This window comes from Petaurus breviceps, unplaced genomic scaffold (genome assembly GCF_028583685.1).
Source record: "Petaurus breviceps papuanus isolate PSGF00001 unplaced genomic scaffold, PetGlider_PUasm1.0 126, whole genome shotgun sequence".
NCBI lineage: Eukaryota > Metazoa > Chordata > Mammalia > Diprotodontia > Petauridae > Petaurus > Petaurus breviceps.
The window spans coordinates 20453063-20466688 of record NW_027185655.1 but is presented as its reverse complement, the minus strand read 5'-3'; the positions used below and the strand labels follow the sequence as shown (position 1 = coordinate 20466688).

The 13626-nt window shown below is 40.2% G+C and overlaps 1 long non-coding RNA gene across 2 annotated transcripts in view; it reads left to right on the top strand.

Moving 5' to 3' along the window:
- Positions 1-13626, top strand: part of LOC138165854 (uncharacterized) — a 31088-nt gene that overhangs the window by 2748 nt on the left and 14714 nt on the right. The window lies entirely within an intron of this gene.

Below are 13626 nucleotides of genomic sequence, written 5' to 3'. Positions count from 1 at the left end.
CTTCCAAAGTAGGTGTCTGAAAGAACAACCTTAATGGTCTCTCCCACACTGGCTTTTTGCCAAAAGTATAATGAGAGATCTAAAGAATAAATAATCTCAGTGTGATACAAAGCTATTAAAGATGCTTCTTCCAAATTCCAACTTTCATTTTTCAGCCTCTTGGGTACAGGCATTAATATTTATTGATTTACAGTCTCCCCCCAGGGCTGGAACTGGAATACAAAGACCTGAATTTTGTCACAGGGTACCAACATTTAGAAAAAGGAAAACAAAATAATGATTTTTAAATTGAGCAATTAAATTATTATAGCTACAGTTTAACAATACTTTCACTCATTCAGTATCACAGAAACTAGTTAGCAAGAAGACATTTAAAATCTCCAGTTGAGTCCTGCTTCTCCCCAGATGGAAGCCTTTCCTGTAATGGTCTTCCCACTTTCCAGGGTCTCCCCCAACATTGGCTGGAATCGCAGGGCCTCTGTATTGCTATTAGAAGGTTGTGTCCAGAAGCTTCCCCACCTAGGGAGCTGGGGTCCTAGGTTCTCCCTCTATATTTGTTTTAAGGATAGATAATGCAGGACTCTTGTACCAGTTGCCAAAATGTCTATTTACAAGTCTGAGCCCCACATGGGAAGACTACACACATCTACACAGTGTTAAAACAACTGATTAACAATGAAAATTTTAGTCAGTCAGTTTATTTGACAACAAACAAAAGAATTAGATTGATTTTTTCTTAATTGATTAAATTAATCATTTAAGTGCCAGACACAATACAGATTAAGTGTTTAGGGAAACACTTTGGTTCCTTAGGACCAGTGGGATATATTCAATGTTTGATTTTCCCTCTAAAGGGAATCATACCCCACCCAAGGGGGATCTGAGGAACATACTACTTTTTTTAACAGATGAAAACTTTTTATTTTGTTTTTAATTTATGGAATAAAGCAAGCATTTCTATAACATAGTACAATTTTTAAAATATGATTGTATATGAATCTTCTCATCTACTATGACCGACTTGCTATTCCTTTTAAATATACAACAAAATTATCTTGTAAATTTCTTTTTTCCTTTTTTCCTTCCTTCACCCTCTCCCCCCACCCTTCGCCTTAGAGATACTTATTGAGTTTGCTTGTTCTTCAGCTGAAAATCACTTAGAAAAACCAAGACTGCTGTTCTTTGGTACCCAAAGAAGAATTTGTCTTCTCACTTCCCACTTCTCACTGCCTATCATGACATCACTGAATTCCAGCTAGGAGAGACCTTAAACGTCATTTAGCCCACTCCCTTCATTTTTTTTTCTTTTTGGAGTGGGGGAAGGTAGGGCAATTGGGGTTAAGTGACTTGCCCAAGGTCACACAGCTAGTAAGTGTTTAAGTATCTGAGGTCGGATTTGAACTCAGGTCCTCCTGACTCCAGGGCCAGTGCTCTGTTCACTGTGCCAACTAGCTGCCCCCCTTCATTTTCTAGATGATGAAAATGAAGCCCAGATAGGTTAAATGACCTGCCCAAGGTCACAAAGATAATCAAGCTTTGAACTTAGGTTGTCTAGCTCTTTCCATGGTACTTCCCAATATTTCAACATATTTTACTGGCAAACCATGTGACAAATATATTATCAGATGCTCTGATCTGTAGTTTAAGACATAAATGTTACATCTTTGAGCCCTACAAAGCCATCGCTTAGATCTTGTTCTCAGCTCTGACCAAGGAAGGGACAACTTGCCTCCAATAGATCTTTACCTTCATGTCTCCGAGTAGCTCCTTCTTATTGTTGTTTGGTTGTAAATGATTCTTCATGACCCTGTGGATCATAGCAAGCCAATGCTGTCCATGGGGTTTTCTTGGCAAAGAAACTGGAGTGGTTTACCATTTTCTTCTCTGTGGATTAAGACAAAAGAAGTTAAGTGACTTGCCACGGTCAGTGAGTGTCTAAGGTCTGACTTGCACTCTGGTTTTCCTGACTGGGGACCAGAACCCTATTCAGCCACTACTTTCTTACTCCACTCTAAATATATTACCAGAAAATAAAAACATTGAGTGGAAATCTTGTGCATGGAAGCAACTTCCAGAAATAATTTTTAATAAAAATGTGAAACCTATTAAAAACAATGACAAGCAATAAGAACTGGGTGATTAACAAATGACAATAAAATTGAATGAGACTGTCCAGTGAAAAGGGTCACACCCTCCTCACTTCCCATCCACATTGGACATCAGTGGCCATGTAAGTTTCCCTGTTGATATATACTGGAATACTTCCCAGTCACTCAGGGCAGCGAGAGCACTCTCTTCCCTGGCATTCCTATGGTCATTTTTGACAGATGAGCTCAAAGATGGCTTACCTGATCTCAACTCTTGAGCAATTAGTAGTGACAAATGTCACTAATGTTAACTAATGTTGCGTAGACTCTCTTGGTGAACTAAGCAAAATTCACTCCTTGGATAGCTGTATATGGGAACTGAAAGAAGGTAACAAAGTGAATGATTCAGATACATTATTTTTAACTGCACATGGAATAGTCTGTGGTATTACCTGTTAACTTTATACGACACATCAGAATTTGTAAACAGTGAAGTGATTAAAGAAATTAAGAATGACATCTGGGTCTTCATCTATTAAAAGATGATGAGTGTGCCCATAATTTTGAATTTAGAGCTTGAAGGTCATCTAATGCAATCCTTTACACTTTTACTGATGGGGAAACTAAGGTACAAAGAAAGGCAGCTAGGTGTCCAAATAGAGTGCAAGACCTGGAGTCAGAAAGACCTGAATTCAAATCTTACCTCAGTCACTTACTAGTGACTCTGAACAAGTCACTTAATCCCTTTTCCTCAGTTTCCTCCTTTGTAAACTGGGGATAATAATAGCCATAGGTCAAACTCCAGGGTTGTTGTGAGGATAAAATGAGAGGATATTTGCGAGGTGCTTTGCAAACCTTAAAACTCTATAGAGGGGTGGCTAGGTGGTGCAGTGAATAGAGCACCGGCCCTGGAGTCAGGAGAACCTGAGTTCAAATTCGGCCTCAGACACATCACAAAAAGTAGTCGTGTGACCTTGGGCAAGTCACTTAACCCCAATTGCCCTCCCCAAAAAAGCAAAAAAAAAACTCTATAGAAATGCTAATGATTACTATCATTGTTCCCCAAGATCACACATACCTCCTCAGTAGAGATCATAGAACCAGAAGGTACCTTACAAGGCCCCCTGGTCCAGCTCCCTCATTGAACAGATGAGGAAGCTTAGACCCAAGGAGCCTGAGTGATCTGTCCATTGCCACACAGGCAATAATTGTCAGGGGCATGATTTCAGATCTCTGTGTTCCTCTGACCACAGAATATTTTTCCCATAGTGCCAATAGAACCAAGATTTGAAACCATTTTATCTGACTCTAAATCCAAGAATTGTTCTACCTCACCAAAAAGGGACTGTTGGGTCCCATAGCTCCTATTCATTTTCTCCATTGGCAAGTCTCAGACTTTGGCTAACTGGTCAACCCTTTTGGGCTGGAGGTGAAGGTGGGAGATGTGGTGGGGGGAGGGGGGAAGAAGACATGGACATGGACCTTTTCGTGCCTGGAGCTCCAGAATTCAGTCTTCTTTTGTACCCCAACTCTCTGAAAGTAGCACACAGGCTTTCTCAGTTTTTAAAGGGGCTTATTACCAGATACTTCAGGAAAACACAAGGCATTAAAGTAACAGACAAATGGTAAAAGAACTCTAATAATTAATTAACTCTGGGCTTCCAAGCAAACATACAGAGAAGTTTTGACTTCTATTTGACTAAGACAACTGAGGCCAGGTCACAGAATCTCCTCTAACTGCCTTCCTTCACTCCTTAAAACTCCTCAGCAACTCTGTGCCCTCAATCCCCTTCCTGCTTTCCCCAGGACTCTGATCCAGCAGTCATCCCTTCCCTCTCAAAATGCCAGCTAGTCAACAACAACTCACCAAGCTTTCCTTAAATATCTACTCAGTTGCCAGGCTCAGTGATATGGCCTGGGGAATACAAATTTAAACAAAACCAGTCTCTGTGTTCCAAGGTCTTGTATTTTATGGAGAGGGATTCATTTTATTGTCCTCAAGGAACTTGCTTGTCATTCTAGCTTGATTTACACGTTTAATACCAGATGCATACAAAGTCAATAGACAATCATTTGGGGGCTTATGGGGAGTCTAACTACTAGTTAGAGTACTAACTACTACTACCTAACACACTAACTACTGTGGGGAGTCAGGAAAGGCTGGCTGTTGGAGGTGGCATTTGAGATGTACTTTGAAGGGAACTGGAGATTCCAAAAATTAGAGGTGAGGAGAATTTGCATTTCAGGCAAAAGTACAGATAGGAGATGGGAGCAGTGATGAAACCAGCTGGCTGGAATAGAGACTGTAGAGCTGGGTATGATGTAAAATAAGTTTGGAAAGATGGGTTGGAGTCAGATCTTTGTAGGCTTAAAATCCTCATGGTAGACTTGGAAGCTCTGTTGACTCAGTTTTGCCTCTGTTCCTCCCACCTGCTTATTAAGCAGTGTTGTGGGAGGTCTTGGTGGAGAAAGAGACACCAAGTCTTCAGCTTTCTGGGTCACCTGCTTTTTGTCACCTTTGTCACCTGTTCTTGCTACCTTGGGGAGGAACTGAGACACAAGGGCCCAACCTCTTCTGCTGTGGTGGGCCTATCTGAATTGTTTTCAAGTTCCCTATAAAAGCTGGCCCCGACATGAAGCCAGTGCTGGTCTTCAGTGATCAGCCCGTCAACTTGCTGCCACCATGACTTACTTAGAATAAAATGCTTTAAATTCTCTTTGTCCTGAGTTTTGCCTCATTAATCAGGGCAAAAGCCCAGATGAAGAATTTTCCTCTCAACAGACCAAATGAATAAATGTGAATTTTGTTCTAAAGGCAAAAGATGACCATGGAAGCTTTTCAAGGAGGAAACACACATGGTCAGTTTATGATTTTGGAATATCAGTTTTGGATCTGCATCGAGGATGAATCAGAACGGAGAGAACCTAGATGCAGGCAGATTTAGGGGACTGTTTATTCATTATACTAGGGGTCTGTTTCAGTGGCTTAGTAAAACCAACCCTGAGGCTTGCTAAAAGAGGCGCATAAAGGAGAAGAATGAAATCCTTATGTAGACCTTGCTTGGAGCACATGACCTCCCAAGTGATCTTCAAATTCTGATATTCTGTGAAATTTTTTTTTTCGAGATGAGTGTATGTTGTAAGTGAAGACATCCATGTAAATAGCTTTATCCAGAAGTTTGGCAATGAAGGAGGAAGACCATGGTAGGATGGTCAACATATGGGGAAGAAGGGATTTTTTTTTCAGGATAGAGGAGATTGGAAAGGAGTCGCAGGAGAGGGAAAGACATATAGTAGTGGTATGAATGAATGAAGAGTGAAAAAGCATTTATTAAACAGCACTACATGTGAGGGGAGAGAAAGGAGCAGATGGCAGATGTTATGGAGAGAAAAATCAACAAATCTTAGCAGCTCACTGGGTGTGGGGGTTAGAGAAAGTGAAGCTATCTTTAGTACAATTGTCCCTGCTGCTACTACAATTCTCAAGCCCTGGAGGTTTTAACCCTTTCATAACTGGAATTCCACCCTTGGGCTTCATTATCCTAAATAATTGCCTCTCCTGCCCCATTATTACTTCACTCCCTATTCCCCGTGTTTCACACACACACACACACACACACACACACACACACACAGCCTTCCTCTGAATGGGACTCAAAAAGTGCTGATTAAATGGACATTGAAAATAAATTACTGGGATACAAGGAGCCTCGATGTTAGTTAACATTGTGATAATGGTTGTATTGCTTTGGATAGTTTATTTATTTATTTAAAAAATTTGTTAGGTAAAGAGGTTATTCTCTGTCTCACATCTTATTAAACTTATATCACTATGGGGGCTGCTTCAGTCAAACTGAGACCTGTTAAAGACCTTAGCTTGAAAAGTCCAAGGTTACCCACTGCATCTTGGCCATCTCCAGTTATCCTGGTCTATATCTGGCTACTGGACCCCCACAGCTCTGGAGGAGAAAGTGAAGCTGGTGACTTTGCATGGCCCTCCCTTACTTAAATCCAATTCACTTGCATGTCATGACATCACCTCCCTGATGTCCTGGTCCTCTTTGAGAATGAAGGACAAACAGCAATGACTGCCATTGATCTTGGAAGAGAAGACCCCCTGGTGTCCTCACTCACCATCCTGGCCCTGGTCAGATCTATGCTAGGATCTGTGTGGACCCTCAAAGTATGGTGACAGTTCCCACTTGTAGGCATGTAGTCTCCACTCCCCCTCCCCAAATTAGAATGTAAACTCCTTAAGGATGGAGATTGACTTTTCTTTTTTATTTCTATCCTCAGGGATTGGGCACAGTGCTTGGCACATTGTCCGTGCTTTTACATCCATTCTTTCACACTATTACCACACATCTCCATCTCTCCAGTGACTCATTCTCATCTATCTACAAACAGGTTTCCTCCTCTAACCTAAAAAAGCCTTCCCTCCCACTTCTGTCTCCAAGTCACTGCCCAATTTATGGATAAAGTTGTCATACCTGAAGCTTAGTTTCTTCTCACAAAACCATAAAATCACACAATGTCAGGATTTTTAAAGATAACTTAAAAGGTCCTCAAATTCAAGTAATTCCTAAGCAGAAAATCCTCCATAACATGACAAAATGGTCAGCTAGGTTTTGCTTTAAGGGACCTCCTAGGGCAACTAAAATAAAAACCTGCCTCTTGGCAGCTGCCACCTGCATGGAGGAATAGTGAAGGGGCTTTCTATTCCAGTTCTTTGAATTTATGAAAAAACTCTTTCAAACGACTCCCTAGTGGCCAAATCCAATGTTTTGGAGGGTTTTTTATTCCTCGTCTTTTTTTGACTTCTCAGTAACATATGATGTGGGTGACAACCCCCTTCTCTTGGAGACTTGCTCCTTCCTTGGTATCAGATCTAACTGCTTCAGGAACATAAGGGGGAAAGAGCACTGATGCTCTGTATGACATTCTTGCTACTTCAGGGAACAGCTGAAGTGAGGAACAGCTGTTTTAACCACCATTTTGGCAATGAAAGATGCCAGAGAGTGTGAAGGGAAGAGTTGAATGGTGGTTGGGTGGTATATGGAGAACAGTCTGTACTTGGGGGTGAAAGTATATGGTGCAAGTCAGGGGAAATTGTGGTGAGAAGCAACAAAAAGCTTTAATAACAGAGAAAATTCTGTTCAGTAGCTCTCAGCATCAGATCAAGGGAGGCAGAAAAGAGGGAGATGAATGCTCGATGTTTGCTACAGTCATAGAAGGGAGTCAAGTTAGATGCTGTAGATATGGTGGGGTTGTCCAAATGTTCCTATTTATAAGTGACATTGGGCTGGTTGCATCAAGCTCAGGAAATAGAGTTTCCTGTACTACATCCATAGTTACTCAAAAGACTCAGGCCTAACCATCCACATATAAAAAACCAAGTGGATGAAAAATGCCAATTATGCAGATTATGACAGATAAGGGTGAATATACTCATATTCAAATTAACTGAAAGTAAAAGAGTTCTATTTATTGACATCCAATAAAACCTACAACTTTTCATAGTTTTTTAAAAAGAAAAACTTAATTTGCCAAGTGACCTTTTGTTGCATTTCACTTGTTTCATTAACTGCAAAAGATTATACATACTCTTATTTCAAATAATTTTTAATTTATCAACCTGAACCATACTTATCACATCGGATATTAAGTATACTTTTGATGAACAATTCTTTTTCTGAGGCCATCCTTGATTTGTAAGTTTCTAAGTTTTCAGTGGGGGATTAAATCAGACTAATTCCCAGGTCACTGAAATACATGCATATTTTGTCTCTAGAACCATTTTCTTAATCTTTCATGGCATATGGCATGCTGCATAATGTGTTGCAGTATTTTATCTCCATTTGAGGATTTCCATAATTCTAGAATCATTCTACTTCTCATTACAGCAATATATTTATCAAAGTTTGTCATTCCCTCAAAGGGCACAAGACTTCCAGGTCCAGTGGGAAAAAAATAGAGTCAATGTTTTACAACTTAATGAAGATACCTAAGCTTTAGGGTCAATGTTTTACAAATTAATGAAGATACCTAGCTCTTACAGACCTACCTGGATGTCTAACAATGGTTTTGGTATAGCCTTAAATGAAAGAGTGAAATTTGTCAATATAAATTACCTTTTTTCCAATCTTAAGTCCCCTAGCATTATCTTCCCCACAACAAAAATGTTTTCTTCACATCAGTGGTAATCAGCTGGTTGTTGGTTTTTTTAAATTGGTCTTTTATTTCCAACTTCAAGATGCCTATGCTGCATTGTAGAGAAATTAATAACTTTTCCAGCTGCCAGATCTCTCTGCTTGTTTTCAGAGGATCAATTTGGCCATTTTTCACCAAGAGTTTTTCAGTTTTTTTGGTCTTATTTTTCATTATCTATTGCCATATCTTTGGAGTTTTGGGGAAAGAGATCCTATTTCATTGTGGTCTAGAATGATCCTTGAAATGCTTGGCTTTCTCATACTAACAGCCGTTGTTAATATCTTCAATGGTCTCTGAATTCTGCTTTTTAATAATTAAACATTTTCATGTTTTCTTGGAGTGATTTTCTTTCTTTAAAAGCCACAGAGATCAAGCCCCATAGGCAGGGTTTCAAGTCCTTCCTCATACATTTAGTATATGCCATGTGGGACTCTAGAGAAATCATCTAAGCTTTCATTTCTAAGACTATCAATTATGCAGAAGATGCCAACTTGGGTTGATGGAAGGAATTTCTTCACTCAGGAGTTTTTTATAACTATGAAATCATAGGATCAGTCCCTATCCCCATCTCTAAAAACCACAAAATTAAAAACACCACCAAAAGAACTATGAAACACATGTGTATGACATGAAATCCAGCTATCAGTGCGCAGAGAATCAATCAATCAATAAACTCATTATAGTAATATATTTATCAGGGTTTGTCATTCCCTGGGCTATGCAATGATGATACAAAAATGAGCAAAAACCAGTCCCTACCCCCAAAGAGTTTATAATTTAATGGGAACTAAGTAAAGGAAAGAGTTAGCTAAAGAGGAAAATCAGCTCAATGCAGTTTTGTTTGGTCAAAGTCAGACTTTACGAGTCAGCCTAGTATTAATAGAAACACATGTCCATGACCATTGCTACCACAACCTGAAACCATGTCAGGAAAGAGAGAGAGACACAGACAGACACAGAGATTCCAGATGGACAGTAAGTTGTGATATGAGAGTAGGGATTGTTTCATTCATTATATTTGTATCCATGGTGCATAGCACATAATAAGCAATTAATAAATATTTTGTTGATTAATGATCCAGAATTAAGCAGGAGGACAGTAAGTTGGATCTAGATAGAGTACTTTGAATTGATTCTTTCTGATAGCAATATTTCCCACCCAACCTTTGATCCATTCCCCACACAGCCACCAAGGGATTTTCCCAAAGCTCAGGTGTGTCAATGTTAGCCATGCTACTTGATAAACTTCAGATGGCCTCATCATTATTGCTAGCATTTATATTGCACTTAAAGGTTGGTAAAGTGATTTACGATTATTATCTCATTTTATCTTTACAACAACCCTGGGAGGTAGGTGTTATTACTATCCACATTTTACAGTTGAGGAAACTGAGGAAATCAGAGGTTAAATGTCTTGCCCAAGGGTCACATGGCTAGTAAGTGTCTGAGGCCAGATTTGAACTCAGGTCTTCCTGACTCCAGGCCTGGTGCTAAATACAGCAGTAAGAGTAGCCACCCATAGGGTCACTCCTAGAATCCTAGGTAGCAGCTGCCTCCTGAGAACACAACCTGACAATTGGAAGAGTAGTTCAAAAGGGGTGCTAGATGAGGAAAAGCTTCCTAAAAATGATAGCTAACTTAAAATGGAATATGCTGTCTTGGGATAGGACCCTCTCACTGAAGATCTTTGAGAAAATATTAATGCCACTGTGTGGTAGAGGGAATTCTTGTATAGTCATGAGTTGGAATAGAAAGCTTTTGAGGTCCCCTCCAAATCTGTGATTCTGTCATTCACCAATTGTAATAGGGACACATGGAAATTTCTACATATGGGTCCAAAAAATGCATTTCACAAGTCTAAGAGGTGGATCCATGTTGAGGAAGCAGCTCCAGTTAAAAAGATCTATATAGGAGTGTTAGTGCTGAGCAAATTCAAATTGAGTCACCCATGTGGCATAGCAGCCAGGACAGCTATTCTCTCCTGGGCTTCATTATAAAGAGGCATAGGATGGAAGATGATTGGGTGAGACCTCACCTGACGCCCTTCAGATGGAACATGAATCATAGGATCTGGTATCCAGAACTGGGAAGGACATTGGAGGCCACTTAGTCCATCCCCCTCCATTTTTGGAGATAAGGCAACTAAGGCTCAACGACACTAATAAGAGCTAACTGTTCTTTGGGATAACAATTAACAGGAATCATACTTGTAGGGATTTATGAACTACAGTAATAATAGAGTAATATTCCCAAGGTCATACATCCTACTAAACAAGAACTGGGAGGTCCAAGGGCTATTCCTAGAAAAGGGACAACACTTTCCAATTCTTCTCCATGCCAAAGTGACTCCCTTTTTCCAACCAAATCATGGCTGAAATCTGGGGACGGGGCACTATCTGCCTACCAAGGCCCTTGCACTAGGTTTCCCCAATATATGCAAAATATAGGTGAAAGATTCCCTTCTGCAGGCCCCTGCTACACAGTAGGCATTGGCCTATCACTTCCCATCTGATATACTCAGTAGTTTGAGCAGCCAATCATGCCCTGTGTTAAAGAAGTTAAGTTATGGTTTCAGTTCTTGCATTGACTGGTCATCAACTGGTACCACACAGCAACATGCTGACCCCTTCGTCCGGGCCAGTTGTCTTGCAAAACATATGCCATTGGTCACAAGGGTCTCCAAGTGTGAGGGTGGATGGATTAGTGTAAAACTATCCCCACAGTTGGAAAAACAGCTCACAGCATGTACGGCACTGAGGGTGAGTAAGTGGCACCATCTTTATGAAATGAGGAGACCGTGCCAAGCACATCATAGGAACTACTGAGCATTACTTGTTTTCCAATGTCTTCACTGAAACAGAATTCAGATAACTGAATTAGAACGTCACTCAAATTGTAGCATTGCCCAGCGGGCTGAGTATTTGACTTTAAAACTGTCTCCTTTTTTTTTTACCTCTGAGATTAGTCATTTCTATTTTTTTTTGTTTGTTTTTATACTCCCTAGAAAGTAATCTTCAAATTCTTTTTCCTCCTTTTTTGGTCTGTGTATGTGTGTAGACCTATGATACCATCCAAGTATGGAGATTCCTCCCACTTGTAGGGATGGGCAAGTGGTTGGTAATTTATTGTTGAAAAGAGTTACCTGAGGTCACTGAGAAGTTGAAATGATTTGCCAGTGGTTTCACAGACAGTATGTTTCTAATGCAACCATTCAGATGTTAGCTTTGAAATTATCTCTCTAAATATCAACTTGAAAAAAAATATGCATTTCCTTTGTCTTCACTTCATCTCCCTGGATCTTCGGTTCCTTCTCTCCAAATTAGTGCATCTAAGTTTTAAGGTTACACAATGCTTTACTCATGCCATCTCATTTTATCCTCAGAATGACTTTGTTCAGTAGGTGTGGTTAATATTCCCATTCTATAGATGAAGAAACTGAGGATCCCAGTAAATGTCGGAGGCCAAATTTGAACCCAAGTCCAACACTATTGACTACACCACCCAAGATGAGAGGGGTGGACTAAAGGTCTCTTCTTGCTCTCAAGATGTGACCCTCAGAGCCTCCTGCTAGGACTCAAAACTCATTTCCTCTAGGAAACCATTCCATTTGAAGCCCACTCCACTCTACCCAGCCATCCTACAATCTTTACATTTACCTTTTCGAGGTGTGTGATCAAATAGCTTTTATATGTCTTCTTCTCTGAAAAGAGTTCCATCTCACACACAGGTTTCAACTAGTGACCAGAAAACTATTACTCTTAGCAGGGGAGAGAAATTTACCTAAGATCCCCCAGAAATCAAGCAGCAGATCCATACTTGCTTAGATAAACTTTGCTTCCTCACCTATCCTCTGTGAGGAATTCTGGGTCCTTTTCTATCGTGGTTGTGAAGGGAAGAAAGATCTGTTATCACCCTCCCCAACCTAACCACTCCGGTGCACATATATACTCACCACTTAAAAGTATGTCATATTTTTTCAGTTTATATTAATGCCAGTCTTCTTTCTAAGAAGTGAGTTGGGTTGACTATATAGACAGTGAACTATATAAAGAGATTCCAAATTAGGTGTATTCAGCCAAGAAACATCAAGTAAAGGAATACATTGGTCAAGCCAGCTGTTTGAAGTCATAGGCTGAATTTTGCATTCTTTAGCTGCTTGTTTTGGTATTGTGCATATGTAATCAGAATCGGCACTTTTTATATTCTGGGGAGTCATTTGTAACTGTGCGGGAAAGGGGAAGTCATTAGCTTGGAGCAAATTTGTAGGTGAGAAAGGATATTAGGATCTCAGAATTGATAAGAAGGCTCTAGACCTCAAATTATATAGCACAGCATGAAAACATGAATGGAGTTAGCAAAAAGAAGACTCAATTAAATGTGGTCCTTGAGGATGGAGGGAAAGACCTGGTCACAGGAAATATCCAGGAGGAAGAAAGAACATTTAATCACAGAATGTGCAGTATTTGAGTCCTGGAAGATAATAGGAAGCAAAAGAGATATTGAGATGTTTCTTGTTTCAAAAAAGTAGTAATGTGATCTGGACCTGTGATTTCATCAGCATAGGATACTCTCAGAGGAAGAAACTCTATATACCAGTGCCTCTCAGAAACTTGTCTTAGAGTGGAGGTTTTCAGTGTTGTCTGAGGGTCCCTGGGAGTTCCCAAGACCTTTTCGGGAATCTACAAGGTCAAAACTATTTTCATTATGATTAGATGTTTTGATATCTGTGTAAGGGGACCTTTGGAACATGCCTACTTCACCAAACATGGAGGCTTCATTATGAGGGCCTGCTGGGGAACGGCCAGATTTTCCAAGATGAAGGCACTTCCTCCACAACAGCATAGGTGTGTGTGGCCTCCTTTCATTGACTGCCTAACTGGAGAAGACTGAGTATTTAAAACTGAGAGCCCACTCAGAAAAGGGGATACAAGGGCACTGTCATGGTTTCTCTTAAGAACTTTGGAATTGATTGCATGACATGGGAGACACTGGCACAGGACTGCCTAGCATGGCGTGCCCTCATCAGAGAAAGGGCTGGGTTCTATGAGCAAAGCAGAATTGAAATAACTCAAAAGAAATGCAAGATGTGCAAATTTAGAGAATTCACTTCAAATCTTCCTGTGGGCTCTTTGTGCCTGACCTGTGGTAGAGCATTGTAAGCGCGTGTTGTTCTGATGAGCCACAGTTGGACACGCTGTAACTTGATTCTAGCATAGTCATATCATTTTGGTCCTCTTTGAGAACAAGGACAATCACCATTAAGAATGCAAAGGGATCCCAAGGCAAACAAATTTAAGAACTGCTTTTTGGAGAATTGCCTTGAAAATCG